At 37.1% G+C, this 19058-nt stretch overlaps 1 protein-coding gene across 2 annotated transcripts in view; it reads left to right on the forward strand.

The window, feature by feature from the left end:
• The window catches only part of GLCE (glucuronic acid epimerase), a 101196-nt gene that overhangs the window by 42510 nt on the left and 39628 nt on the right, over positions 1 to 19058 (forward strand). Inside the window, exon 1 of one of the 2 annotated variants that reach the window (XM_036243947.1) lies at positions 1224 to 1315. The exons of the other annotated variant lie outside the window; for it this stretch is intronic. The gene's annotated coding sequence lies outside the window, so the exon portion shown is untranslated. Of the gene's footprint in view, positions 1 to 1223; positions 1316 to 19058 lie in introns of those variants that run through there. 2 annotated transcript variants of the gene reach the window in all.

A 19058-nucleotide genomic window follows, 5' to 3' on the forward strand; every position in this document is an offset into this window, starting at 1 on the left:
CAGACTGGATGTTCCTGTAGGTAGTGGTTGCAACATCAGTTCAGTTTTCAAAGACTTTGCCATGCTGTTTGGATCTGTCCCACATGTGCACCACCCATTGTCCACTCTGGAACTTGGTAGTGGTCTTTCTCATAGGTGAAATCTCAGTCGATGTATGCTCATTTGGATGAGATCCACACATGTGCTGCTTGAGGGTAAGCCCAGTAGGTCATAAACAGCTTTGAAAGTATTGTTTTCCCAAGCTCCTTCTCTGGGGTCTCCCAGTGATTTCTGATTCCCTGGGGCTCCCCTTTTCCATTCTCTGACCAGAAAGGTAGGGCTTTATTTATCCCTCTCCAATGTGTATTATCTGCAACTGTGCCTATATCAAGAGCCCGGTGGCAGGAGGACAGAGGGAGAAAAAAAAAGAGCATTGGGGTTTCAACATATCCTCTTGGGACCACAGCTACTCTGATCAGAGAGGTAGGTGTTCCCCTCCATCAGAATCTTAGGGTCCTGATGGCTTCTGTTGCTGCAGCTGCCACAGGAGGCTAAGATAATGGAGAAAAAACGGAGGAGGGATTTCCACACTTTTTTGTGTTAGGAGATCCCTTTCCCTTTCCTAGAGCCAGCACTGGAAGGCTTCTGAAGCTTTCTCTGTGTTAATGCTTACTTCTGACGGGAGCTGTATTAAGTTCAGGCTGGAAGAAGAAACCAATGGAAAACAAAATGCCTTTCAGTAATACTTCAGATTCTGGTCCTCTTACCCAATCTGCTTGTTACTGTTTACTTTTCAGCATCCTCCATGTATTCTTTTTTTGTTTTGTTTTGTTATAGATGTTTCTCCTTTTTTCCTCCATTGACACCCTCCTCAGCTTTTTTATCCACTCATCTATTAATGGACAACACTTGGGCTGTTTCTAGATCTTAGCAATTGTAAATAGTGCTGCTATGAACATAGGGGTACACATATTCTTTCTGATTGGTGTTTCAGGCTTCTTAGGGTATATTCCTAGAAGTGGGATCACTGGGTCAAATGGCAGTTCAATTTTTAATTTTTTGAGGTAACACCATATTGTTTTCCATAGTGGCTGCACCAGTCTGCATTCCCACCAGCAGTGCACTAGAGTATTCTATCCAGATCTGATAGCTACATTCACTCAGAGAGACAGGTTGGAGTGTGATTACCCCATTTTATCTGGTGCTGAAACCTGACTTAAAGGTTTTTAATTTTGTTTCTCCAGGAATTTGACAAGAAACTGAAGTTTTGATCAAAAAATATTTTGAGTTTGAAACCAGACATGTACTAGAGTTTAGATTCTTTCATTTGATTAAGGTAAGATTGTTTAATAAAGCTAAAGCATAACCTTACTATACATTTTCAAACTTTTTTTAAATGTGTGCTTTATTAATACTTTTCAGTCTACCTGAGATTCTGACCTCAGAAGATATTTCCATGGTTCCTTTATGATTTGAATAGCTAATATTCCATGTAACAACTTCCAGATATGAGGGGAATGTATGATTACAATGTTTACTGAAGGTGTTGTATATTGATAATCAGATCTATTTGCCTAGCGCAGGAGTTGGCAAACTGACCTACAGACCAGTCACCTGTTTTGGTAAATAAAGGTTTATTGGAACATGGTTCACCCATTAATTACATGTTGTCTATGGCTGACGTAGCACTACAGTGGCAGAGTTTATTAGTTATAACAGTGTGTATGGCCTGTAAGCCTAAAATCTGGCCCTTTAAGAAAATTTCACCGACCCTTGGCTTAGATGATTAAATCAGGCTGTCTTACTATGCTGTATGATTATAATATGTGAAGTGATAGCTAACCAATTTTTAGTTGTCAGTAAGTGTTGTCATGTATGAAAACTAATTGAAAATATGCATATGAGTAGGCGTGCTTGTACCCCAGGCTGTACTTCTTGAAGTGAGGGGCCTATATAATTTCTTAGGAAGAGATATTAATTTTCAGAAATAATTGACTTTACAAATAGGACAATGCTGTGAGCAGCTAAATGCCAAGTGTTATTTTTAAGTAGAAGTCTTTATTTTGCTTAGAATGTCAAAATAAAAGTTTATATTTTATGATAAAGGTCAGGCTTATTCTGCTCTAAAAAAATTTTCATACCAATGTATTTATAGCTTGTCTTTCTTAGTAAATTTAAACAGAACTCATAATATTTTGAGAGTAATGAATATGTGTTTTTAATATCTATCCTAGTAATGCAGAGGTTTAGAGTGCATGAAGTTTTAAATGAAAATATTCTAATATAAAACTAGGTTTAGCACTGGCCGGTTTGGCTCAGCGGTTAGAGCATCGACCTGCGGTCCAGAGAGACCCGGGTTCAGTTCCCGCTAAGGGCACGTATCTCAGTTGTAATTTGTCCCCAGCCCTGGCTGGGTCGTGCGGGTGGCAGCCACTCGATGTGTCTCTTTCACGTCAATGTTTCTCTCTCTCTCACTTTTCCTCTCTCTCCCTCCCACTATGTCTGAACAAAAAATGAAAAATGTCCTTGGGTGAGGATAAAAAAAAAATTTTTTTTTAAATTTACATTTTGAAGGGGGGAAATGTGGGAATTTATCTGTAAGAATATTTTTATATTGTTTTATACAATCATACATTGTATATTTAAATCAGTGTAGATTTAGAATTAGAATGCTTATATATGAATTATGAAAGATGGATAAAATTAAGCTCAGAAGAATTGATAGGAATCTTGATAGCTTGAGTATGTGAATGAGGCTACCTTAGCATTGTGTGTATTTAGTTGTGGTCCAAAGTACCAATCTGATTCATAGACTGAGACTCATGCATAAAAGAATTCCCTTTTAAATGATAGATGAGCTGGTTTGGCTCAGCGGTTAGAGCGTCGGCCTGCGGTCCAGAGAAACCCAGGTTCGGTTCCTGCTAAGGGCATGTGCCTCAGTTGCAGTTTGTCCCCGGTCCTGGTTGGTCGTGCGGGTGGCAGCCACTCGATGTGTCCCTTTCACGTCGATGTTTCTCTCTCTCCCTCCCGCTCTATCTGAACAAAAAATGGAAAAATGTCCTCAGGTGAGGATTAAAAAAATAATAAAAATTAAATAAATAAATAAATAAATAAATAAATAAATAAATAAATAATGATATAAGAAGGTACTGCCTAAGCATTGTGCCTCTATCAAAATTATATCTTTAAGACATCTTTTTTTAAAAGCTTCCCTGATTTATATTTCAGTATGGTACTTAAAAGTAAAAGAAGTAAAAATAAACTTACAGAAAAGTTCACAGTTAGATATTTTTTTTTCAATATAATCTCTATACAACCTTATTTTTCTAGGTCAACATAAAATTTTTTATTTTAAAAATCAAATACTGAGTCATTGACAGTTTGACAGTATCATTGAAATTAAAAATGTGTGTGTTAAGATGGGCAAAGTTTCTTTAAATGGAATATGCTGCTTGTCTTTTATATGACTGGATAAGAAAGGGCTTGGGTAGACTTGTTTTAGAATTTTTTCTGTTCATATCATTCACGGTTTTCAGACTAAAAAATAACGTCAGTGTCTTAGTCTATTCTAGCTGTTACAACAAAAATAACATAACTGAGTAGCTTATAAACAATGGGAGTTTATTTCTCACAGTTCTGGAGGCTGGGAAGTTCAAGATCAAGGTGCCAGCAAATTTAGTGTCTAGTGAGGACCTGCTTTCTGGTTCGCAGATGACTATCTTTTCCCTGTGCCCTCACCTGGTGGAAGAGGTGAGAGAGCTCTCTGGTGCCTCTTTTTTTTTTTTTTTTTAATCCTCACCCGAGGACATTTTTCCATTTTTGTTCAGATAGAGTGGGAGGGGGAGAGAGAGAGAGAGAGAGAGAAACATCGACGTGAAAGGGACACATCGAGTGGTCGCCACCCACACGACCCAACCAGGGCCGGGGACAAACTGCAACCGAGGTACGTGCCCTTAGCGGGAACCGAACTCGGGTCTCTCCAGACCGCAGGCCGACGCTCCAACCGCTGAGCCAAACCGGCCAGGGCTGGTGCCTCTTTTAGAAGGGTATTAATTCCATTTATGAGGGAGGCGCCTAATCACCTCCCTGTGGCCCCACTTTCAAATACCATCACATTGGGAATTAGGATATTAACATGAATTTTTGAGGTGACACAATCATTCAGTCTGTAGCAGTCAGCTTTTTAATTTTGTGGACCTGATCAATGCCATTGCGTAGCCTTAGGTCAGTAAAGAAGCTAGTTTGGGAATGAACTTCCAAGGTTTGTCCTCACAGGGGATAATGTAAAAACATCTTACTTTAATTGACCACTATGAGGTTTTCCTTAAAAAAGTTTAGGTGCCCTGGCCAGTTTGGCTCAGCAGTTAGAGCATTGGCCCGCGGACCAGAGGAGTCCCAGGTTTGGTTCCCCACAAGGCAGCAGTTCTTAACCTGAGGGTTGCGACCCCTTTGGGGGTCAAATGACTCTTTCACAGGGGTCGCCTAAGACCATCGGAAAATACATATTTCCAATGGCGATTCATAACAGTAGCAAAATTACAGTTATGAAGTAGCAACGAAAATAATTTTATGGTTGGGGGTCACCACAACATGAGGAACTGTATTAAAGGGTCGCAGCATTAGGAAGGTTGAGAACCACTGTCCTAAGGGCACGTACCTCGGTTGCAGTTTGTCCCTAGCAGGTCAGGGTCGTATGGGTGGCAGTCACTTGATGTGTCTCTCTCACGTCGATGTTTCTCTCTCTCTCTTCCTCCCTCTCTCCCATTCTATCTGAAGATAAATGCAAAAAAAAAAAAGTTTAGGTAATGTATTTTTAAAGCTTTTCTTTATATACAGTCATTGCATTTTCTACCAAAATAATTGTTTTAAATTTTATTTACTATCAAGAAAGGGTTTGCTATCAAAAAAGGTATACACATATTTAAAAGAGAGGAGTAAAGGCCATATTTTTTGACACTTCCTTTAAAAAAATTTGTTTTTATTGTGGAATAATTTTAGATATACAAGTAAGTTCTAAAAATAGTACAGAACTTTTGTATATTCTACACTCAGCTTCCTTTAATGTTAACATCTTATATAACCTTGGTTCAGTGATCAGAACTAAAGAATCAATAATGTCTACTAAAGTACAGACTCTGTTAGGATTTCACCATTTTTTCCCACTAATATCCTTCTTCTAGGATTCCACATTATATTTATTTGTCTTATTTTCTTCGTATTCTCCAATCTCAGAGTTCTTCAAGCTTTCCTTGTTTTTCATTACCTTCACATTTTGGAAGACTGCTGGTCAGGTATTTTGTAGAATGTCATTCAATTTGATTTTTTTTCCTGTTTTCTCATAGTTAGATTGAACTTACAGATTTTTGGAAAGAATGCCAGTGAAGTGATGTGTCCTTCTCAGTGAATGGGGTTACATGATATCAATATGACTCATTACTGGTGATGTTATTAACCTTGATCACTTGATTTTGGTGATGTCTGCAGATTTCTCTACTAGTAAAGTTAGTTTTCCCTTAATTAATATTTGGGGGGAAAATACTTCGAGGTTACACACATAATCCTGTTTCTCCTTAAAATTTTTGTAACAAATTTTAGCATTAACTGGTGGGCCTTGCCTACAGCAATTATTACTATGATTTTCTATTGGTGATCTTCTATTTCATTCCTTCCTTCTACACTTATTAATTATAATTTATCTGTAAGAAAGAGCTGTCCCTCCCCACATTTATTTTATTTAATCATTTATTTATGTCAATGGACACTCATGGATATTTATTTTATGCTCTGTATTAGAATCAGTGCTGTTGTTATTTATTTTGTGGATCAAATTGAGCTTTGGCACTGGGAGCCCTTTGAAGTTTACTTCTGTGTTCTTTCAACATGTTTTGTATGTGTTTTTTTGTTTGTTTGTTTTTGTTTTTTAAAGTAATTTCTTACTTTCTGGCTGTACAAGATACTACAAGCTCATCTTATATTTTCCCTGTCCCAGGCCTGGAATTACCTACTTCTCCAAGGAGCCCATGTTCAACTTATTGGAAAATAGTATTTAGAAACCAACTTCTGGGTACTAGATGTGCTCATTGCTACTGAAATGTTGCTGCTTCTAGGCTTTTCAGTGGTCAGAGCTAGGAAATGTATGCTTATATTTTAACCCATATGTTTGTATGGAAAATAATACAATAATTAATAATAATAAAAAATAAACTCTGTTTTGTGCACTTACAACTGTAAACCTACTTTTACCCTCTACACACACACCCCCTATGTTTATTTCTGTATGTACTATCTATCTGTATATACAGAAAAAAAAATTAGTTTGTACTGATACCTCCAAATCCAGTCTGGCACCATAAGGTTTATTTTAGCATTCCTCTTTTGCTTTTTTGCAACTACATTTACATATTTGCTATACATGTATAGATAGTAGTTTTAGACTTGTTAACCCATACTCCTGTGAGAAACAAATTTACTAATGCAGTGTTTGTGTACAGTTCTTTTTTTATCTTCATTCTCACAGTATCCAGCCCAAATGCTCTTTTCCCAAGTTAAGTCAGGTCTTTTTTTGTTCAAATCTCCTTCAGTCTGTTATGTCATTCATTTGTAATACAATTAGATTTATTTGTCAGTTCACATTCCCACCTTCGGTTTTCGTGACACCTGGTTTGTTTTGTTTAATTTGTATCCTGTAAAATTCATTCTTTGTGTTACACAGTAGCATTGGTTTTGAGAAATGCATAGCCATGTATTTACCAATAACAGTTCCATCACCCCCTCATTCCCTTGTGTTGTCCCTTTGTAGTCAGCCCCTCTTCCTACCTCGAACCTTAGCAACCACTAATGTATTTTTTAAGGTATTTTTTGTTTTGTTTTTGGTTAATCCTTCCCTGAGGATATTCTTTCCATTGATTTTTAGAGCTAGTGGAAGCGGGGAGAGGAGAGAGAGAAACATTGATATGAGAGAGACACATCCATCAATTGGTTGCCTCCTGACCGAGGCTGGGAAACAAACCTGCAACCCTGGTACATGCCCTTGACTGGGAATTGAACCCATGACCCTCTGATGTGTGGGCTGACACTTTAACCACTGAGCCACAGTAGCCAGGGCTTAAAGGTGTGTATTGTTTTGTTTTTTAATTATTTTTTATTGTTGACAGTATTATAGATGTCTCCCATTTTCTCCCCTTTTGTCCCATTCCACACAATTCCTGCCCCACCCCAGGCCTTCCCCATCCACCACTGATGTATTTTTCATGCCTTTAGTTAGCCTTTCCAGAATTTCATATAAATGAAATCACTGGCTTCTTTCACTTGACAAATGCATTTAATATTTGTCCATCTGGCCCAGTTGGTGTAGCTCAGTGGACTGAGCATCATCCCATGGACTGAGAGGTCCTGGTTCAATTCCCAGTCTGGGTACATGCCCAGGTTGCTGGCTCGATCCCCAGTAGGGGGCGTGCAGGAGGCAGCTGATTGATGTTTCTCTCTCTCTCTGATGTTTCTATCTCTCCCTTTTAAAAAGTCAATAAAAACATATTTAAAAACATTCATCCATCTGTTGCATAAGTCATAGTTCTTTTTTATTACTGAGTAACATTCCATTGTATTACCACAGTTTGTTTATCCATTTATCTGTTGAGGGACATCTGGATTGTGTCTAGCTTTGGGAAATTATGAATAACCTACAGCAGACATTTACATAAAGGTGTTTTATATTTTCTGTGTGTTTTTCTTTGTTTTTATTTCATTTGGGTAAATACCTGGAAGTGGGATTATGAACCTTAGTGTAATACATTTAACTTTATAAGAAACTGCCAAATTTTTTTCCAAGTGGCTACACAATTTTGCATTCTTGTTACCAGTGTATGAGAGTTCCTGTTGCTCTGTCTAGTCTTCAGCAGTTGTCAGTTTGTTTTTGTCTTTTAGCTGTTCTGCTATATGTGTAGCTGATATCTTGTGGTTTTAATTCGCATTTTCCCAATGACTAATGGTATTGCTACGCCATTAGCCTGTGAAGGAGCAGCTCATCCCTTTTATTTCTGTTCATTTTCTCCTTTTATGATCAACCTTGTGGATAGAGGTTTTTTCAATATATTTTTTATTGAACTAGTTGCCATCACCTCTGGATGTTTGGCTATATTTTATAACAACAGTACACATTTCCATATATGAATTTTGGTTTTCTATGCTTATTGCAATAGAACGAATATATAGTTTTTTATATATCTCAGTATTTGAATAATTTCATTGTTGTCCAAAACTAGATTGCTTTATAAGAATCTCTTCATAAATCACATCTTGGACTGAAAAGACATACAACACAAAGTAAAATGTAATAAATTCTGCCAGTGCTAAAGGTTGGCTTTGGATTGACAAATGTCACTTTAGAAAAAGAAATTTTAGGGTCTTAGGTAAGATCTTTTCCCCGTTGGCTAGCAAATGAACAAAGACACCCTGATACTTTTTTTGGATGTTTGTCAACATATGCAACCTTTGGTGTGTTCTTATAGTTAATCAGTTAATATTAGGGGAGTGAGATTACACATTAATGTTTTTAAACTTGGGCTTCTTTACATAAACATTTAAGTTGACTGACAGTTAAAAATTACACTTCAATATATTGCATCATTGAGCTGAATTAATAAAAATGTGTGGAACACTCATTACCTACCTTCTTGAATTTCAAAAACTACTGCTAAAAAAACCTATAATCCAATAACTAATTGAATTCTTAGCTTATATTTAGCTTTTATCAGAAAGGAATAAAGACAAAGTTTTAGTGAGTGATTTTTACCCTATTTGAGCTTTATATTTACTATTTCTGTTTTGTAAAGACCTATATTTAACCTGTTAGAATATATGCAGGGATACCATGTTATTTAAACAGATTTTTCTGTTTGTGTGCTGTATAAAGTCCTTTTAAATACTTAATATATTACGTAAAATATATGCTTAAATTGGAAAAATATTATATGCCTTAAAGGATAGCATTCCTGTTACATCATTTGGTAACTATAATTGATTTCCTTGATGCAGATTCTAATTAACTAGATGCATTATCCTCTATTTCAGTAGGAGAAAGTCAAAACAGTATTTTATTTACATATTCAGATTCTGAAAATGTTAGTATTAGAATTCATTGCAAATGGAAAAATGACTTGTGTGCTTCAGAATGACTATCTCTCTTTAAACATCCTATTTAATAGTGTGATTATGTCACTGATATTTCTACTGGCTAACTAGGTTTGTTGTAGTTATGAGTATGACAGTCTTTGAATTTAAGCCAGCAAATTTGAAATTGGAAGGTGCAAATCTTTTTATAGTGACTGCTCTGGTCATAACATAACATAACTTATACTGTCCTACTTTCTCAGGCTCTCTTTGTAAATAAAATATAAATAAGACAGTGTTTTCTAGCCTTGGGAAAGGTGTAGTGGCGGTATTATATATATTTATAATACATACTTTATTTCCCTCTTTCCTTTTTCTGAATAGGAGGGATAAAAAGAAGTGTGGGGTTTTGTCTGTTAAGGTCTCGGTAACCTACTTCCTTATTTGTAGAAGACTCAGAAGATGAGGTTTGTGACTTCACTTGAGTATTCTTTTTAGAGCCTGAGACTAATAAAGTGGCAGCTGCAAGCAGTTGTGCTTGTATGACAGTTGACAGTATCAGTTTGACCTGAGAGTGCTGAAACAAGCTTTTCTGAAATTGGGGAACTGGGGAAGGATGACATTTAACTTCTTTTGAGGAACTGTTTTTTTGTTAACTCCAAGTCGGGCATTTTGTTTTACACATTTAACTAAATCCTCACAATTAGCCTACATGGCAGACACGATTGCCCACATTTTACAAGTAAAGAAAATGTATCCAAGATAACACAGCTAGTATTGGCAAAGTCAGGATTTGAACTTCTGTTCTCCTACCTAAAAGTTCATACCCTTATCTACTATCATACACTGCTTCTCCTAAGATTAGAAAAGTAATGAAAATTATTAGAATATCTCTAAACTTTTTTTTTTTTTTTGTACAGATAGAGTGGGAGGGAGAGAGAGAGAGAGAAACATCGACGTGAAGGGACACCTCGAGTGGCTGCCACCCGCACGACCAACCAGGGCCGGGGACAAACTGCAACCGAAGTACGTGCCCCTAGCGGGAACCGAACCCGGGCCTCTCCGGACCGCAGGCCGACGCTCTAACCGCTGAGCCAAACTGGCCAGGGCGAATATCTCTAAACTTTTAAACCCCTGGGAGGGAAAGTAGTAATTAGATAAGACAGATTATATCAACCTTATGTAGTGCTTTCTTCACCCTTAAGGGGCCTCACTTTTGGAAAACCTATTTTATACATGTTATACAAGGGAACAGCCAGCATAGTGCTCATTAATGCTAATTATGTGAGTCTCCAATTGATATCTCAGAAAGGATTCTCTAATGATATTAGTGATAACTAATAGCTTTCTTGAAAATAAAAATCATTTATTTTCAGAAATAATATATGTCTGCATTGCTGTTAGCAGTAAAAATATCTCAGAAATTTAGCACATTTGCAGTAACTTTTAAATAGTCTAATTAAACGCTAGAAATGATACTTGGTATAACATTTGCAAAACAAATTCTTGTATAACTGCAAGTAATGCTTTAAACTGTTTTGTCAATAAACTCATTTTATGTTACATCAATAAGTTCCATTTGCACAGTGATTAAACCTTCTTTATCTTAATGTTATTTTATTCTATGCTGATGTTATACTGTCACAATTAATGACTACACATAGAATTGTTGGTTGTAAGAGTTTTTCTTAACATGTTTATTACATTAGTGATCTTATTGTATACTTCATTTATCTAGAGGCCAGTTATTATTTATTATTTATTTCTAACATATTAAAATTTTCAAATGATTAAATATAAAAAATATTTCAGCCCTGGCTGATTTGGCTCAGCGGTTAGAGCTTTGGCTCATGGGCCAAAGAGTCACAGGTTTGATTTCTGGTCAAGGGCGCATACCTCGGTGGTGGGTTTGATCCTGGGTCCTGGTTGGGGTTGTGCAGGAGGCAACCAGTCAGTGTCTCTCTCTCACACCAATGTTTCTCTCTTTCTTTCTCTCTCCCTCTCCCTCCCTCCCTATCTTAAAAAAAAAAAAAAAAAAAAAAAAAAAACAATGGAAAAATATCCTCAAGTGAGGATAATAAAATAAATAAAAATATTTCAAATATGATAAAATTGTATGGAAAATTGTTTCAGTATGTGTGTGTGTGTGTGTGTGTGTGTGTGTGTGCGCATGCGCACACACACAGTGTCAAACCATGACTGTTTGTTTAAAAAGTGCCAAACTCTAATTGACATTTGGTAAGGAAAAAGTCCAGAATTCAGTATTTCAAAGCATTACCTGAGTTTGTTTGTTTGTTTGTTTTGGTGTTGCAGGTAGATCAATAAAGGCAGTAAGTTGAAATGGAAAGCACAGCCTTAGAAATTAGTAGAGTTGATGTCTAATGTTGGTGCCACCAATACTAGTTGTGTGACTTTGGACAAGTCATTAAACTTCTCTAGATTTTAATATTTTTTGTTTGTAAATAAAGTAATTGAGGTGGTTTCCAAGATTATTCTCAGCTCTATGGTTTTTATGCCAGAAGTTATGTCAGTACTAAATATAACATAAAAGGTATAGTTGTTCTACTTTTCTTTGGTTCTTAACCAATAAATAGGGATTTTTGTTTTGTTTTTAGAATGGGCAGCCCAATACAACTATGCTGGTGAATTTAAGTGCTTATAGTACTAGATAGATAGATAGATAGATAGATAGATAGATAGATAGATAGATAGATATCTCTACACTGATAAAGTACATGTAAAAAGTATGATTCTTGCCATTACAAATAAAAAGACTATAAAATTAGCCAAATATTTTTAAAGGTTTTTTTCCCCCTCTCTTTTGCAGGAGGGAGGTAGGGAAGGGTTAGATTATTTGGTCCTTTCTAGGCTTGGCATAATGCAGAGCCAGCCTTCAGTTCTGGAAATGCCTGCAATACATTAGGCATCCTTGCATCAGCTCTCATGGAATTCCTTGTTGTTATAGACAAAATGTATTTTCTTTACCACAAGATCAGCATTAATTATATATGGCCTTAATTCTAAATAATTTGTTTGTTAATAATAATTATGTTTTTTTAATGTAAAGCATTTTTTAAATTTTTTATTTATAGATTTCAGAGAGAGAGAAGTGGGAGAGGGGGGAAAGAAAGAGTAACATTGATTTGTTGTTTCACTTTTTCATGCATTCATTGGTTGCTTCTTGTCTGTGCCCTGATCAGGGATCAAACCCACTACTTTGGCGTATCAGGATGATGCTGAGCTACCTGGCCAGGGTTTGACTATAAGGTTTTGAGGGGCAGATGTTATACCTCTTGTTTTCATATCCCAGTGCCTAGTAGGTGTTCAGTAAACACTTACCGATTGGGTCATCATGTATAAGGAGTAATACTGTTTTGTAGAGTAGTAAAGGTTTTGAAACTTGGGTAGACATTAGGTTGAAAGTATGTACAAAAATATGTTTAAATTTAAATTTTTAAACTTCATCTTACATTTTTAATTATCTTATTTCTCTCACTTTTTTTAATGTGGTGGTGGTATTTACTAATATTTATTTAGTACTTTCTATGTGCCTAGCATTGATCTAAACACTTTACATTCACTAACTCATTTGAGTCTACCCTATGAAATAGTGCCCATTGGTTTATGAGGGAACAGAAATGTAAACAAGATAGATAAATGTCTTGAAGACACAGAGTTAATGAGTGATAGAGGCAGGATTCAAACTCACAAGCAATAGTTAGAAGCCTACATCCTTGACTGCTATTCTGTATAGCTTCCTAATGTTATGTGTGTGAAATTTCAGATTTTTGTTGGACTAAGGCCCTAAATTCATCAAAACTAATCCTCCCTAAGTGCACAATTGCACACACACGTGCACACAGACACATACCTATTTCAGTTCTTTTTTATTTTATTTTATTTTATTTCTTTGTTATTAGTGATTAGACTATCTTGTGATCATGACATTTTCTGTCACTAAGCTGCTTATCTGTAGGTGAGTTGGATAAGAATTAGGTCTTTGACACAAATATCACTTTTGTTTTACATTATTAACAATTTAGATCTATTTCATGAGTAGTAAACATGATTTTGGCAAAGTTCCAAACATTGCTGTTGTTGGAAGTATTAAACTAGATAGAATTGTGGGTACTCTATTAAAGTAAATAGACAGCCCTGGCCGATTTGGCTCAGTGATTAGAGCATAAGCCTGCAGACCAGTGAGTCGCGGGTTTGATTCTGGTCCAGGGCATGTACCTTGGTTGCAATTTGTCCCCGGCCCTGATTGGAGTCGTGCAGGAGGCAACTAGTCAAGGTGTCTCTCTCACATCAATGTTTCTCTCTCTCCCTCTCTCCCACTCTATCTGAAGATGAGTAGAAAAATATCCTCAGATGAGGATTAAAAAAATAGAAATAATGCAAATGAAATATTCTTATAAAGATCTCATAAGCTTTCCAGTCTGTATAAACCATGCCTGTCTCACAAATGTACAAATGCAGCCCTGGCCAGTTTGGCTCAACAGTTAGAGTGTCGGCCTGTGGTCCAGAGAGACCCGAGTTTGGTTCCCGCTAAGGGCACGTACCTCGGTTGCAGTTTGTCCCTGGCCCTGGTTGTGGGAGGCAGCCGCTCGATGTGTCCCTTTCACGTTGATGTTTCTCTCTCTCTCTCTCTCTCTCTCTCTCTCTCTCTCTCTCTCTCTCTCTCTCTCTCCCTCTCTCTCTCCCTCCCTCCCTCCCTCCCTCTCTCTTCCTCCCTCCCTCTCTATCTGAACAAAAAATGTCCTCGGGCGAGGATAAAAAAATAATGTACAAATGCAGAAGAGAGGAAAATCTGAGGCAGTCCTATAGTCATTCACTTTTAAGTGGCTATTTTACTTTGTCCATAGTGTTTATTGCAAAACGGCATAGGAATAGTGGAGTCTTCAGAGTAATGCTAAATGGCCAAGCAAGAAAGCTCATACTAAAAGGAATTTCAACTTCTTAGTGAAAATCAAAACATGGCTGCATGAAAACATTATAAGGACTTCATGTTCGTTCATATTTCTACTCTGTGAATCAGAACTTTTAGTATAGATTTCATGTCTTCAGCCAGAGTAAGCCTGCTAAGTAGCATGATCTTGAGTAGATGTCAGTAGAAACACACATACAAAATTATGATCTAATTAAATCAGTGGTGATTGTTTAAATATAAATTGAATTTGAGACAGTGGACCATGTGTGAGCAGAAGTAAATTTGTTTGCTAAGTCACTAAGAGTGTGGGCATATTTGTTACTGCCCTAGGCCTCGATAATCCTAACTAGACTAATTTGTATGTTTTACAGTATGGGTATCCAATTAATCATTAGAGATGACCCCTATTTACATAAAAGGTTACTTGAGAGAGAGAACATCAGTATTAGTGAAGCCCTATAACTGTTGGTCACAAGTCTTAAATATTATCTTCTCATTATACAGCCGATAACAGAGTAGGTGTGTCAGAGGAACCTTTAAAAAAACACTACATTCACCCCTGGCTGGTGTGGCTCAGTGGATAAAGTGACAGCCAGCTCACTGAAGGATCTTGGGTTCAATTTCCAGTAAAGGGTATGTACCTGGGTTACAGGTTTGATCCCCCACCCTCACCCCACCCCCATTGGGGCACGTGTGAGAGGCAGCCAATCGATGTGTCTCACACTGAGGTTTCTCTCTCCCCCTCCCTCACTCCCTCCCTTCCACTCTCTAAAAGTCAGTGGAAGAATAATTTCTGGTGAGGATTAACAAAAAAATAAAAAATAAACACAGCATTCACTAGAATAAACTGTTACATAAGAGGAGTCATCAATTTATTTTTTTTATATAACAATAAAAATGGGGAATAATCTTTTCTGAACAAAGGCGTTGTGCCAAACATAAGCTCTGCAAGAAGCATTCTTGTACAAAGAATGTAGCAGGCAGAAAATAAAAGTTAGAGCCAAAATTAATTAAGTAAAAAACAAAAGAGATTCAACAAAATCAGTACATTTAATTAAAGTAATAAACCCCCTGGAGGACTGATGAAGAAAAAAGGAAAAGGGATAAACTTCCAATTTCAGGAATGAAAAAAGAACATCTTAGAGCTTATAGACATTAAAAATAAGAGGATTTTAAAAATTACTTCATGTCATTAGATTTGAAAATTTAGACAAATTTGAATGTAAAAATCTGAATAGTTCCATATTAATGAAATTGAGTCTGTAATTTTGAACTTTTCCATGAAGAAGTTTCTAGACCCAGATGGCTTCACAGATAAAAATTCTTCCAAGAATTTTCAGAAGAAATAACATCAATAATATTAAAACACTTTCAGACAATACAAAGAGAGAAAATCTTTCCCAACCTATTTTGATACTTGCATCACCTTAATATCAACACACCTGGTAAGGACTTTATAAGGAAAATTTCAAGTCCATTTCATTTGTGAATGCAGATGAACAAATCTAAATATATTAGCAAATCTGCCCTGGCCAGTTTGGCTCAGCGGCTAGAGCGTCAGCAGCCCACGGACCAGAGTCATGGGTTTGATTCTGGTCAAGGATACATATCTGAGTTGTGGTTCCGAACCTGGCCCTGGTTGGGGTCATGCGGGAGGCAACCAGTGGATGTGTCTCTCTCACATCGATTTTTCTTTCTCTCTCTCCCACTCTATCTGAAGATAAATAGAAAAAGTGTCCTCGAGTGAGGATTTAAATTTTTTTAAAAATATATTAGCAAATCAAATCTAGATAGACAAATATAGCTAGACATCATGAGCAAGTTGCATTTACTATAGGAGTACAAGTTTGGCTTAACATTCAGAACTCGGTCAGTGTAACTGACCAAATTAACAACAACAACAACAAAAAATAGCACATCAGGCCCTGGCTGGTTTGGCTCAGCAGTTGGAACATTGGCCAGTGGTCCAGAGAGTCCCGGGTTGGTGCCCGCTAGGAAAAAAAAAACAAAAAACATATCAGTAGGTTTTATCAAATAGAATTGTAATAAAATTTACCTGTTCATGATTTTATTAAATGCCTTTAGCAATCTGTTAGTAGAACAGACCTTCCTTCATCTGATAGGAGTTCTACCCCCATCCCCACCTCCCCCCAAAAAACCTACAGCAAGTATTATATTCAGTGATGAAATAGTGAAAGCCTTTATTCTGAGATAAGAAATAAAATAAGGATGCTTGCTTAACCACTTGTATTCGCCATTATGTTGGAGATCTACAGTTGTTCAATTTAAATTTAAATTTTAGTTAAATTTAAAATTATCAGTCACTCTGGCTACATATCAGGTGCTCAATAAGCACAGGTGGCTAGTGGCTACCATATACCACAAATATAGAACATTTTCTTTATCACAAGAAGTTCTATTGGACAGTACAATAAGGGAGGAAGCATAATGATTAGAGAGAGGAATAAAATGGCAATTATTTACAGAAGACATGATTGTTACAAAGAAAAATTTTTAAGTCTGCAAACAATGGAATTAAAAAGTGAATTTAGCAAGGTTGCCAGGTACGTGGTTGATATACAGAAACCAATTTTAGGCCCATATACTAGCAACAAACAAACAAATGAAATTTAAGAAGTGGTATCAGTATATCAAAAACATCAAATACCCAAATTAATGTAACAAAAGACCATATACTGAACATTTTAAGACATTATTGAGAGAAATTAGTAAGACAACTAAATACAGGAATATACCAGTTCATGGATTGAACTTAGTGTTATAAAGATATCAGTTCTTTTCATATAGATTCAGTGCAATCTCAAACAGAATTCCAGATTTGTTTGGTCTGGAGTTTTGTTTCTTTGAAATTGGCAAGCTGATTCTTAAATTATAATGGAAATGCAAGGGACCAAGAATAGCCAAGATAGTCTTGAAGAATAATAAACTAGGGGATTTATACTACAAGATGTGATTAAGCTACAGTAATAAAGACAGCATGGTTCTGACACAAGAAAAGACAAACCAATGAAATAAAATAGAGCCAACATATGGGTACATAGTCGCTTGATTTATATCAAAGATAACATTGTAGCACAGAGAGGAAAGAATGCTCTTTTCAATAAATTGGGTTAGGTATCTGTATGAAAATAAAAAATGAATCTTGATCTCAACCTAAAGCCATATAAAGAAATTAATTACAGCCCTGGCCAGTTTTGCTCAGTGGTTAGAGCGTCGGCCTGCAGACCAGAGAGTCCTGGGTTTGGTTCCCACTAAGGGCATGTACCTCGGTTACAGTTTGTCCCTGGCCCCGGTTGGAGTTATGCGGGTGGCAACCAGTCGATGTGTATCTCTCACATTGATGTTTCTCTTTCTGTCTCTCTTCCTCCCTCTCTCCCTCCTGTTGTATGTGAAGATAAATGCAAAAATGTCCTCGGGTGAGGATTAAAAAAAAAAGAAATTAATTACAGATGAATTATAGATATGAAAAGTAAAACAACAAAGCTTCTGGAAGTAAACAGTATCTTCATGACCCTGAGTTAAGCAGACTTTTTTTTTTCTTTATTGATTTTAGAGAAAGAAGAAGGAAGAGGGAGAGAGAGAGAGAAACATCAATGAGAGAGCATTGATTGGCCACCTCCTGCATGCCCCCCACCGGGGATTTGGCCCACAACCTGGGGATGTGCCCTCACTGGGAATTGAACCAGCGAACGACCGCTTGGTGCATGGGTTGACACATGAGCCACACTGGCTGGGCTAGGCAAAGATTCTTAAACAGAATACATAAAGTGTTAACAATAAAAGAAAAATGATAAGTTGAACTACATTATTAAGAAATGCTGTTCATTAAAAGACACCATTAAGAATGAAGAGGGCCTGGCTGGAGTCAGGGCACATACCTGCATTGTGTGTCTGATCCCCAGTTGGGGAGCGTATGGAAGGCAGCCAATCGTTGTTCCTCATCACACCGATCTCTCTCTCTCTCTCTCTCTCTCTCTCTCTCTCTCTCTCTCTCTCTCTCTTGCTCTCCCCCCTCCCTCCCTCCCCCCTCTCTGTCTCTCTCTCCCTCCCTCCCCCTCTCTGTCTCTCTCTGCCTCCTTCTCTTTCTCCTTCTCTCCTTCTCCTTCTCCCTCCCTCAGCAATAAAGAAAACAGACAACCCAATAGAAAAATGGGCAACACACTTAAATGGTCACTTCCCAGAAGATATTTAAAAAGCAAACACATATTAAAATATCCTTAATCTCACTAGTCATCTGCAAAGAACAGTTTAAACCCATGATGACCTTACAACTCCAGTCTTCAGTACACAGGGGTGGGCAAAAGTAGGTTTACAGTTCATATGGAAAAAGTCATGCAGGTTATGATTATTACAATAGCTTCATTAACTCAAAAGAATGTCACAATGGCACTATAAACGTACTTTTGTCCACCCTGTATATCCAACGGAAATGTGAACATTTGTTCACCAAAACACATGTGTAAGAGTATTCACAGATGCCCTGCTGGTATGGCTAATCTGTTAGAGCATCGGCCCACATACTGAAGGGTATGGTGTCTGATTCCCAGTCAAGGGCACATACCTGGGTTGCAGGTTCATTCCCCAGCCCCAGTCAGGGCACGTGCAGAAGGTAACCAATTGATGTGTCTCTCTCGCTCGCTGGCTCTCCCTCCCTCCCTCCTCCATTCCACTGTGTAAAAATCAATGCAAAGAATATCCTCAGGTAAGAATTAACAACAAAAAAAGAGTGTTCACAGAGCAATATTCACCTAGCCAAAAACTGAAAACGATCAACAACAGCACATTGGATACCTAAATAGTGGTATGCAATGGAATCCCATACAGCAATGAGAATAAACTGTTGTAGTACACAACCACATAGATGAATCTCAGGAACATAATGTTCATAGGAAAAAACCAGTCACAAAACAGTACCCATTGTATGATTTCAGTTATATGAAGATTAAAAACAGGCAAAACTGATTTATTGTGTTTGAAGTCAGGAGAGCTTATCCTTTGGGGAAAGGGTTTTGACAGAGAA

The sequence above is a fragment of the Molossus molossus genome, unplaced genomic scaffold, assembly GCF_014108415.1.
Source record: "Molossus molossus isolate mMolMol1 unplaced genomic scaffold, mMolMol1.p scaffold_m16_p_1, whole genome shotgun sequence".
In the NCBI taxonomy this organism is placed as follows: Eukaryota; Metazoa; Chordata; class Mammalia; order Chiroptera; family Molossidae; genus Molossus; species Molossus molossus.